The sequence below is a fragment of the Lygodium microphyllum genome, chromosome 5 (assembly GCF_053477565.2).
Source record: "Lygodium microphyllum isolate KBCC chromosome 5, Lygodium_microphyllum_v1.1.10, whole genome shotgun sequence".
NCBI classification, from domain to species: Eukaryota; Viridiplantae; Streptophyta; class Polypodiopsida; order Schizaeales; family Lygodiaceae; genus Lygodium; species Lygodium microphyllum.
This window is the reverse complement of record NC_141139.1, coordinates 825,839-838,155: the sequence shown is the minus strand read 5'-3', so window position 1 is coordinate 838,155 and position 12,317 is coordinate 825,839. Positions and strand designations below refer to the sequence as shown.

Here is a 12,317-nt window from a genome sequence, read left to right as displayed (position 1 = left end):
ATGTTGGAAGAGAGGGAGAGAGACAAAGTGGAGTGGAAGAAGAGCCTCATTATTGTTCTTCTTCCATTATTCTTCCATCATACTAGCTGAAAGAAACTTACACACATAGGTATGACTAATCAAGACTAACTGTGGTGAAGTCACTGACTACACCAACTTATTGAATGTCACACACATGTACAGCTATATCCAACTAATGTCAGTCACACACATAAAGATAGATTAACTGAAGAGTAGCGGGAGCTTGATATTCTAACATGTATTACATAACAACACGACATTGGTCATCATACAGTGTGGCATTACAAAAATTTGTGGTCGCTAGAAATTCTGCACCTGTATTAGTTCGTATAGCTCAATCTTTGTTTGCATGCTACAATTCCACCTCTGGTCATAGGGCATTTGAAGAATGACTCCTAAGATTCTTCTCCATCAAATATGCGACAGAATGATCCACTGTGCTGCTGAATCGTCAAAAAAATCAATCGCCTGCACCTCAAATCCTAATAGACTCCATAGCCCAAGCTCCAAATTTCATATCTTACACTTTCTCAAGCTCACTAGAGCTCTTTCTACTCAAGTCCACTGCCTAATCAGAGGAACAAATCAGTAAGGAGGATCTTGTAGACTTGAAAGACTTGGAGCAAGCAACAAAGACTTCAGCAAGAGAAAGGTTTGAGAAGCCTAAGCATCAACATTCAAGACATAGTATTTATCGATACTCAAATAGTGCTTCTTGGCACTTGACTCTTCAGTTTACTTCAAAGATTACTCTTAGTCTGTGTGATGATTTAAAGTCACATAATACCATATTAGGAAGTTTGGGAATTTTCATATACTTTGGGAATTTATAGGATAGTCAATATTTGGTTACATGGTCAAATTGTTACCCCTTTCCTTGAAGATGAAACTTTTTCGAGATACTATATAGATAAAAGTACCAAGTTCCATCTTCAAAAAATGGATTAAGATTTAGCCACATGGCCAAATCTTTATTTCTAACTTGAGAGTGGAACTTGGGAGATTCCCAAATTCTCTAATATAGTGTTACATTGATAAAATCCCGTGTAAATCTCAAAATCTTCTTGTAAAATGATAGACACTACCTACAAGTTCTCATGGTAAGACCCCCTACTAAGATGACTGAAGTGGAATAGATAGTAAAGTTTAATGGTGAAGGCTTTCATGCCTGGAAGGAGAAGACCATGTATCACCTTATGCGAAAGGACTTGTAGGACCTATTTGAAGATAATATAGATAGCAAGAAGGAAGATGATGAAGATGGGTTCGTTGAAGAAGACCGACTCAAAACCAAAGAATGGAAGAAGATGAATAACAAGGCACTAGGCATCATTTCCTGGGGACTAAGTGATGATGTGCTACATCATATCTCGAGCATTAGAGATGCTAGAAATGCTTGGGAGGAACTTGACAGAATGTTTGGTACCCAAGCAAAGAATTCAAAGGTAAAATTACTCATGCAATTTTATAAACTAGATATCAAAGACAATGCTTCTATGACCACACACATTAACAAGTTCAAGAGCCTAAAAACCCAACTTGCAACTCTTAAGAAGAATATTGATGAAGATGAAGTAATAGCCATATTGCTTGCAAGTGTAAATAAGGATCCATATGAGAACCTTGTGTCCACCCTAAGTAATGTTCCTAGTCTCTCACTCAAAGACATTGAGCACTCACTGCTTGATGGGGAAAGAAAATTTAAACGCAAAGATGTAAAAAAGACTAGCTCAAGGGAAAATATCTTATACACCAAAGGAGCAACTCAAGGGAAAATCTCGTATACACAAAAGGAGCTATTGGACCTAAGGGAAGAGATCAAGGATTCAACATCGACAACAGAATTTGGATGACATGTCATTATTGTGGTAAGACTGGCCATATTGCCAGTGAATGCATTCACAAGAAAAGAGTACATCAAATGTCGAATGACCACCCACCAAAGTCAATTCATGAATGAAGAAGAAGAAGAATAAGAAGAAGATGTTTCTGCTACCATCAACAATTCTAATAGATTGTTCTGAAGGAATTTTCTCCTACAGTGGATCTCTATGTCTCCCTTAGTGGATTTTCTTTGTACAAACCCTTGCCAAAGATGTAAAGTCTCAAGTTTTAACTTGACTATGCTACCTATGAGCTAGTCTCTCGGGCCATGTTATCATGTACGGGGAGGCAAAATCCAATAAGTGTAGGGACTCATCATTTGAGGGGGGTGTTGAGAAATAGACAAATGATGTACGCTCAAGGAAGAGTTGTATTGAATCCCATATGCACACTGAGGAGAGTGGAACAAACCAATTTCTATAAAGCATTGTACTTGACTATCACTTTTATGTGAATGAATACAATGCCATGATGCTTTGTACTTTCAGTTAAGTGGCTTGTCATTGTCAATGCTACACAAGATTGTGTTTATGAGTCCAAGCTTCCATATTGGAACCTAATTCACGTGTGTAACAGTTTGTCTCTACTTGTCCATGTCATTCATGAGTTTGGTCTTCATCTTTGATCCGCCATATCTTTTGTCATGCTCTAGATTCACATCTTCTAACAAAAACAAGCATCTAGAGCTGGAAATAAAGGAGATGAAGAGGCAAAGAGAACAGACAAGGATAGAGGTACAGACATCAAGGACCCAAAGAGATGAGGAGACCACGAATAAGCTAGCAGAGTTGCACAACCAACTTTAAGTAGCTCTCCACGAGCAAGACATACTAAGGGAACAAGTAGAATGCAAAAATCAATAGTAGAAAAAAATGCACTCATTGAGGTGGGAACAGGAAAAGGTGATCATTGCCACCCTAGCCCGGTACCAAAATCAAGGGCTAGAGCATATGAAAGAGAAATTAGAGGAATGGGGATTCAAGAACAAAGACAGAGTCAAAGACTTAGCTGTGATATTTCCGCTTGAAAATATTATGGAACTTGATCCCCGCATGCCCGCATAAAAGCTGTGCAAAGTTATCTCCCGCGTCGACTAATGACAGTGGCTAAGTGGTTACCCCATGCGCACGATAAAAATCCCCATCCCTGAGGTGCAATTAAGGCTAGAGCATGAAGACCGCAAGCCACGCAAGAACACCCTTCTCGGATAAATGGGAAATGGATAATGATGAAAATTTAGGCAATTTTTTTTACTAATTATCCCTTCCCCCAGCCGATCATGGTTGGAGGGGAGGGAGTGGGAGAGGGATGTGTAGAGGTGGAGTGCATGGGGAGAAGAGAGAAGCATGAGGGCTCCACGTGTGTGGAGTCTCCCCCCCTAGCACTATAAAATCACCCCTTAGCGAAGGGAGAGGGAAGGACAAGGGACGAATCAGAAGAGGTTGCCGTGCTGAGGAACGAAGGGACAGGGGAGAACGATTGCCATCGTGCTGCCTGGGAACGCCGCCGCCGTGAGGACACCGCCACCATACAATGCCTGCAGCCGCCGCCCATCCCCGCCATCATCATCATAATCCCTCCCCCCTATTTTCGTCGACATTCCTTCTCTCCAATAATTTCCTCCTCCTTCCACATCAATTATGTTGTTAAGCAAAAGCTTCTAAGGATAAGGCCCATAAAGCTTGTGCATGCGGTTTTCACCCCGGGTGCTTATAACCCACACTCGTAGCTCCAATTCCTACGCAAGGGAAAAGGTATCAACCTAAAGGCAGCCTCGTAGAGCGAGAATAAAGGCTAGAAGGAATCCATGGAGTCCATAAACACACTACGTCTATGATGGCTCCAAAGTCCAAGTCACAAGGCGCACGTGCGGAAGTCTTGGACCCAAACTTGCACGTGGACATCTTCGCTAGTCCTCATAACCAGGTTCTTGGAGTTAAATTCCGCATTGGGCATGTTTAAAATTCATAGGGAAGCTATGAATATAAATTGCTTATTCATCTTACGAGCGTAGTCGCATGTTGCCATTTTGGTGCATTTCCAAAGTAATGAGCCTAAACGCATATTGCTTAGGGTTAAAGATGAAATTGTTAAGTGCATCCTTGATTGGCCGTGAAAGAACAAGTGTATCTTGCATTTAGTCAATAACTTCCTTGTTATGACTCGCATGAGAAAATTCTTAAACGTCCGTTGCACGGCATGAAAATGAAACCATGGACACTGCATGTTGCATGTGAATCCGGATGCTTGTAGAATGGAATGCGTAAATTTCATTTCATCGAAGTTGCATATAGAAAAATGTTGCATGTCATATCAAAGCATGAAATTCAATTGCATTAAACTAAAGGTTGAAGGCATAGTTCCTTGATGTAAATCCTTGTAGGTTTTATGCAAATTATTCTCCAATTTGTCATTCATCAGGACTTTAGCAAGAAAAGAAAAGGGTTACTCCAAACCTTACAGTATATAGGGGTAATAAATCGCATGTTTACACATTGTCATACTGCTGCACATCTGAGGTGTGGAATCCACCAAAAAGTTGTGTGTGTGACATTTGTTACTTTGTACATACTTAGTCGTTGTGTTTGCATTTTTGTTCTACATGGCCAGTATAGTGGAGAGGGATTTGGAGTAAGAGGAACTTATCTATAATGCTCTGGTTGACATGTATGCGTGCATCTGCGCCCAATCTTTGTGTATCAAAGGACTTGTTTCCCCTCACCATACGGCCAGCCACTGTAACAACTATCAAATCAATGGTTACTATGATAGAAGAGGCCACTGTGGAAGCTACAAAGTTAGTTGAGGCTCCTATTGCAATTGTAGTAGGTGCTTCTAGAGGCATTGGGAAGGCAATTGCTCTTGCTTTAGAAAGTGTGGGATGCAAGGTTCTTGTCAATTATGCGCGGTCATCAAAAGAGGCTGAGGATGCCGATAGTCGAATTGAAGAGATGGGTGGCTTAGCCCTCATTTGTGGTGGAGATGTTTCAAAGGAGGAGAATGTTGATACCATCATGAAAGCTACAGTTGAGAAATGGGGCACTATTGTTGTTTTGGTAAACAATGCAGGCATCACAAGTGATACTTTAATGCTCGGGGTGTTCACTAAATATATATTCTCTATATAAGGTGCATTCATGGACTATTTAGAAATATCCTAATTTGTGAATTTTTTTTAAATAATACACAACCCTTTTCTATTCAATCTATACGTAACCCCTTTATATGACACCCTTCTATATGTAGAAAATGTATAAAAATGGTGTTTTAAAAACTCCTTATTTTTAACTCACATTATATATACATATATTCATGAGTGAGCCCCCGAGCTTTAATGATGAGAATGAAGAAATCACAATGGTAGGAAGTTATTGATTGAATTTGACTGATGTTTTTATGTGCTCTCAGGCAACTGCAAAGATAATGATGAAGAAGAGAAAGGGAAGAATCATAAATATATAATCAGTTGTTGGTTTGACTGGAAATGTAGGTCAAGCAAACTACAGTGTTGAAAAAGCTGGTGTCCTTGGGCTCACAAAAATGACAGCTCGTGAATATGCATCAAAAAAATATTATTGCAACATTAACGTGGGGAGAAGCAGCTTTTCTAGTCAGAGATAAAAGCTTTATCAGGTTGGGGAGAAGAAAAAGCAACGGGAAAGAGGAGGAAAACAAGCTTTGGAGGAAGTAGGGGGCAATCAGCATAGATGGCAGTATTTGCATGGGATGAATTTGTTACAAGCCACAGCCAATGTTGAAAAAGAGATAGAGAAGTTGCAAGGATTACATATGCTATGCTTTGCAGCAACAACAAATGGAGGAAGCTGCTGTGAAGGCAGCAGAAGCGATGCAGAATCACAACTCATTCTGCGATTGAGTGAGCACAACGAGAAGAAGGCGCTGCATCCCGAGTCAGCACAAGGAGAAGAGGATTGCAGTGATGAACAGATAGTGCGACTGAATTCGAGTGTTCCATATATAGTGGTTTGCTAGGATGGACTAGAAGCAGACACACACAAAGCTGGTGAACGAGGAGTTTGCACATAGGACACAGAAGCTGTCCTAGAGGGATCAGTGCCATCGAGATTGACCTCGAGACTACCTACTCCTATGTTGGCGTCTGTTACCATGTTCGGGTGAAGATGATCGCCAACAACCAAGGCAACCGCACTACCCCTTCATATGTGGTCTTCATTGACACGTAGTGCCTTATCGAAGAAGCTGTGAAGAACCAGGTCTCTCGTGTACATATCGATGTGCTTGGATCGAGACTAAAGCATGTATTGAAAGAGGAATTCCTACAATTGTCAAGATGGCTGCTATCAAAGCTAAGATTTCTTTCGAGTGGAACAGTATCTATGCCTTTTGAATGAGGCTATGATCTTATCAGTAGGCGTGCTAATCGCTAATTGGAAGTTGACGACTGTCATGACAACATCATTCAAAGGCTGACAACTTGACTCCGAACTATTTCTGTGTACTTGGAGTGCACCGTCAGAATAGAAACCTATCTATAAAGTGATCTTGCAATGTATGGACATTGATAATGCTGAAGAGTGGAAGCTATTTATTTCATTCAAAATTGTATGCAAGCTATCGATCCTATTCAAGCCACCATGAGAGGAAATGACTAGCAATCAGATGGACTGCTTTTCTGGTTGTAACTCACCCTGAGTGAGCTGCAGCCTTGTATATCTTCAAGATTGGCTTAGTTTCCATTTTTAAACCTTAGGCACTGGATAGCAAAATTTACAACTGCTTTGTCAAGAATCGCATGGTGGGGGGACTTGCTCAATATGCTGCACCGAGCACACACAAAATGCACAAGGAGAAGCTCACTCAAGAGACAAGAAGAGAGATGGAGGCCAAAACGTTTTCTTACTTGTTTCTTCTTCTTCTTTCACACTCTTTACAATGTACACAAAGTATAGATAAGATACAACATAAAGAAAAGTGGCCTACTAAGTCAAACAATGCATAACTGACTACACTAGTCGATTGGTGCTATAACTATGCCAGCTGTAAATAGATGTAACAACATGAATATAATACGTAATGAGTGAGTGGCCATGTGAGAGTCATAATGACCACCAACATGCTAAGTGTAGACATGTGGACCCATCTAACCAGGCGGTCCATCATTAATGTCCGCATGTGTTGAGCTTGTCATCGCAACACTCCCCCTCAAGCTCAATTGCATCTTTGCAACTCCAAGTAAGCTTCGAAACTTTTGAAGCTTCTCTATACCCAATTCCTTCGTGAAGATGTCAGCTATCTGATCTTGTGTGCTGACATACATCAAGTCAATCTCACCTGCTAGTACCTTCTCTCTCACAAAGTGGTAGTGTACCTCAATATGTTTTATCCTGGCATGGAACACCGGGTTCCTAGCCAAATGTATACTACTCATGTTGTCACAATAAATGACAACTAGACCTTCCACCTGCACATCCAAATCAGCCATTAACTTTTATAGCCATACTACCTCACATGCTGCAATAGCAGCATCTCTATACTCAGCCTCTGTACTACTCGACAAAGCAACTGTACGTTGCTTTTTGCTGCTCCAAGCAACTGCTGCACTACCAAGAGAGAACATGTATCCGCTGGTAGATCTTTTATCAGACATACTACCAGCCCAATCTGTATCTGTGTATCCAAACACCTGTACATCTGTACCTGCCTCATAGAAAAGTCCATAATGTAATGTGGACTTCACATATCTCAATATGTGTCTGACTGCATCCAAATGTGGCTTTCTTGGTACTTGCATAAACTGACTCACAAGACCAACAACATAGCTCAAGTCTGGCCTTGTAATGGTCATGTAGATCAAACTCCCCACTATCCTCCTAAACATAGTAGGGTCTTCTATCTCATCCCCAACATCAGCACTCAACTTTATATTCTGCTCCAACGGGACTGAAAGTGGTTTGCATGCTCTCATACCATATTTGGACAACATATCCAAGCCATACTATCTTTGGGACAGCCATATACCATCATCACATCTGATCACCTCAATGCCAAGGAAGTACCTTAGTTCATCTAAATCCTTCATCTCAAACTTCTTCTTCAAAAAATCCTTGACTTCAATAATCCCACTATTACTATCACCTGTAATAATCAAGTCATCCACATAGATGACCATGATGACCAAACCTACATCTCCCTTTCTCACACAAAGTGAGTGATCAGCATCAGAAACATAAAAGCCAATATTGACAAGATACTTTCTGATATTGTCAGACCATGCTCTAGGTGCTTGCTTGAGCCCATAGAGCGCCTTCTTCAACCTGCACACATATGTGGGATGCTCTAAGTCTTCATAACCTGCCGGTTGATCCATATACACTTCTTCATGCAAATCACCATGCAAGAAGGCATTCTTCACATCCATTTGCTGCAACCTCCAACCTTTGGTTGCTGCCAAAGCAATCACACATCTGATAGTTGCCATCCTAGCAACTGGACTAAAGGTTTTTTCATAATCTACATATGTCTGGGCATAGCCTTTTGCAACCAGCCTAGCTTTGTACCTACTAATAGAACCATCTGCATTGTGCTTGATCTTATAAAACCAATTACATCCAATATCTTTCTTGCCCTTCGGCAATGATACTAGATCCCAAGTCTTATTGGCCTCTAATGCAGCCATCTCCTCATCCATTGCTGCATACCAATGAGCATGACCAAGAGCCTCCTCAAAACATGTGGGCTCAACATCTTCAACTAGTTTCACCATATAAGCATAATGATGAGATGTATAGCCTTCAAAACCAAATCTTTTAACAGGGTATTTGACCCTACTAGATCTGCGTACCACCGGATGACTCAATGGAGCCTTTACATTACTATGAGCTCTCTATACACTTGGTGTCCTGACAAAAGGAATGCCAAGCTCATCATCCAAGCTCTCTAAGCCACTAAAGTCTCCATCAAGAACTGCATCAATGCCATCTGACACTTTATTCTTTCCTTTGTCTTTACTTGTAGTGCTACTAGATGCACCTGAAGATGTAGAGCTACTCCTTAGTCTCCCAGACCAAGGACTACTAGATGACGTCTTTGGTCCACTAAGAGTCTGTGATTCTTGCTTTTCAGCCTGGACATGAGTGTCATGATCATCATCATCATCCGCTGCATCACCACTAGATGCATACCAACTGCTCATTTCATCAAAGATGACATCCCTGCTCACTCTGAACTTACATGTGACAGGGTTATAATAGTGATAGCCTTTCTTCTCTAAAGAGTATCCAATAAAGACACACTTTTCAGCCTTTGGATCTAGTTTCTTTCGCAACTCATCTGGCACATGAACATACGCAATGCAGCCAAACACTTTCAAGTGTGAGACATTAGGCTTCTTACTTGTAAAACATTCTTTGGGGGTCATACCATGAACTGCAGCTGTAGGAATTCTATTCATAATATAAACAGCAGTATGAATAGTCTCAGACCAAAAATGCTTAGGCATATTCTTTTCAGCCATCAAGGCATGTGCAACTTCTGCAATATGTTTGCTTTTCCTTTCTGTAACCCCATTTTGCTATGGGGTATACTTGCATGTGAATTGTCTCTTTATCCCATGAGACCTCAGAAAATCACTGAACTCATTCGAGAGGTACTCTCCCCCTCTATCTGACCTCAAGCACTTTACTTTCAAGCATGTTTCTCTTTCAACTGCAGCCTTGAAAGTTCTAAAGTGCTCAAACACTTCACTCTTTTCCTTCATATAATATACCCACATCTTTCTAGAACAATCATCAATGAATGTGACAAAGTATGAACTACCTCCAAGAGATACATTTTGTGTAGGCCCCCAAATGTCCATATGCACAACATCAAGGATATTTTTGCTTACATCTCTATCATGTGAAAAGGGTTGTCTTGCCTGCTTACCAAACTGACATGCTTCGCATACCTTATGAAATTTTGCAACTCTAAATGTACCAACCCTTTGGACTGCATTAATTTCAGCCTTTGTACATTTGCATGTCCAATGCGTTTGTGCCAAATTTCAATATCTACAACAACACCTTTTCCTTAAGCATTCATAGTAGGAATTCCAGCATCCAAAGTAAACATATGTCCAACTCTACTTCCCTTTGCTACCAACCTGCACTTGTCATTGAAGTCTTCTACAAAGTAGCCCTTTGCATTAAATCTGACTTGCAGCCCTTGCTGTACCATTTGACCGACTGACACCAAGTTCTTTGTAATAGATGGCATATGTAATACATCTGAAAGACTCTTTGTCTTATTATCATGCAAGGACAAGGGAACTTTTCCAATGTGTGAAATTGGGTGGCGTGAATCATCACCCGTCTGCACATAACCTGCATTTTGCAAATCCTGCATCTCTCCAAACCATTCTACATGGCTGGTCATATGATTGGATGCACCTGAATCAACATACCAAACATCATCATGTGTTCCCTTTCCTGTAACAGCATTCAGCATATGCTGCATAACAAATAGACGTTCATTTTTGTCTTCATTTTGTCGTGAAGACGATGCATAGTTTCCTTGCTGCAACTTACCACTGCGGATATCATCTTTCTTAGCATAACATTGGGCTGCAATATGAGCTGTTTTGCCATAGTAGTGACACACAATACTAGAGTTGTTAGGACCTCTGTTTTGCCATCCACCTCTTCCTCTAAAGCTCCCCTGTCTCTAAAGTTACCAGACCTCGTGAAACCTGCATATTGCCGAAATTGCTGATTCAATCTATTTTGCTGATTGTCACTAACACGTCCTATACCATGGCCTCTTGAAGAGAACCTGCCATGTCCCCTTCCTGAACTGGAGTAGAAAGCTTGGACCTATTCACCACTTCTTTTAGATATTTCACTCTGGATGTTGATCTCTTCAGTGATCATAAGGGAGACCAACTCATTGAAATCTGAAAATGGCTTTCTCACATATATGGAAGTTACAAAAGACTTCCAAGCCTTTTCATTGCTAAGTCCACCCAAGGTAGACGACACCAAATCATCATCATCGGGCATTGCATCAATCGCTGCCAAGGCATCTGCAATGCTCCTTACCTTCAGTGCATACTCATTGATAGACATATTTCCTTTCTTCAATGTATTCAACTCTTGCTTGAGTTGAATCTTTCGTGCCTTTGAATTTACAGAAAACATACTTTCAAGTATGGTCCAAGCTACATATGAATTCTTTGCATTTCTAATATGTCCCAGCATATTATTGTCAATTATTGTAGAAAGCCAATACATGACCTTCTTATCTTTTGCATTCCATTCCTTCTGTGCCTTTGTCTCTTTTGCAGTTGGAGGATCACCCACCTTTGGCTCCTTTTCTTCACCTGAAATAAACTCGTAGAGGCCTTTTCCAATAAGGAAGTGTCAAGATTGTGGGAGAGAAGGAAGGAGTCTCACTTGTAGCTTTCTTGCTTGCACAATGGGGGAATACACACAAGGGTGGAGGGTGAAAACAGTTTTCCTCTTCTTAGTTGTGTAAGCCAAAAGAACTCTAGTACATAGAAATAGAAGAACCCTATATATGGGTCTCAAACCAAACTCAACTAACTAAGGTGGCATAGTAACTGAGCCACGAACTAGAGTAGATAAGGATAGCTGTCATGTAGCTATTATTCATGGGCAATGTACCAACTGCATCTGCAAACTGACACATCGGTGACATAAATGTACAATGGTCACCCTGGCATATCACGAGTGGAGCTCGATGTCTCAACACTCCCCCTCGAGCTCAATCCCAATTCCTGCACACCAAGCAGGTCTCTGAACTTGCGCAGCTTCTTTGCACCCAATGCCTTCGTAAATATGTCAGCTACCTGATCCTCTATGCTGACATAAACTAGATCAATAAGACCTAGTAAAACCCTCTCCCGCACATAGTGATAATGCACCTCAATGTGCTTTGTTCTAGCATGATAGACTGGGTTATTTTCCAAGTGCATACTACTCATGTTGTCACAATAAATGACAACTGGTCCATCTGTAGACTGATGCATATCATAAAGTAGCTTATGCAACCAAGCTACCTCACATGCAGCCATTGTTGCACCCCTGTACTCAGCCTCTATGCTGGATAAGGCAACTGTAGGCTGTTTCTTGCTACTCCAAGTGACTGCAGTACTCCCAAAAGAGAACACATATCCACTAGTAGATCGTCTATCAGAAATACTACCAGCCCAATCAGCATCAGTGTATCCATGCAGATGTATCTAAATCCCAGTCTCATAAAATAGTCCATACTGCAATGTGGACTTCACATACCTAAGTATGCGTCTAGCCGCATCCAAATGCGGTTTCCTTGGAGCCTGCATAAATTGACTTACCAATCCAATAGCATAGCTCAAATCTGGCCTGGTAATAGTCATATAAATCAAACTTCCTACTATGCGTCTGTACATAGTA

General features: G+C 40.9%; 1 pseudogene; it reads left to right on the top strand.

Annotated features, from left to right (window-relative positions):
- The first annotated feature begins 4,574 nt into the window (after positions 1-4,574).
- Positions 4,575-5,526, top strand: LOC148035431 (3-oxoacyl-[acyl-carrier-protein] reductase, chloroplastic pseudogene; annotated as a pseudogene).
- The last annotated feature ends 6,791 nt before the right edge of the window (positions 5,527-12,317 follow it).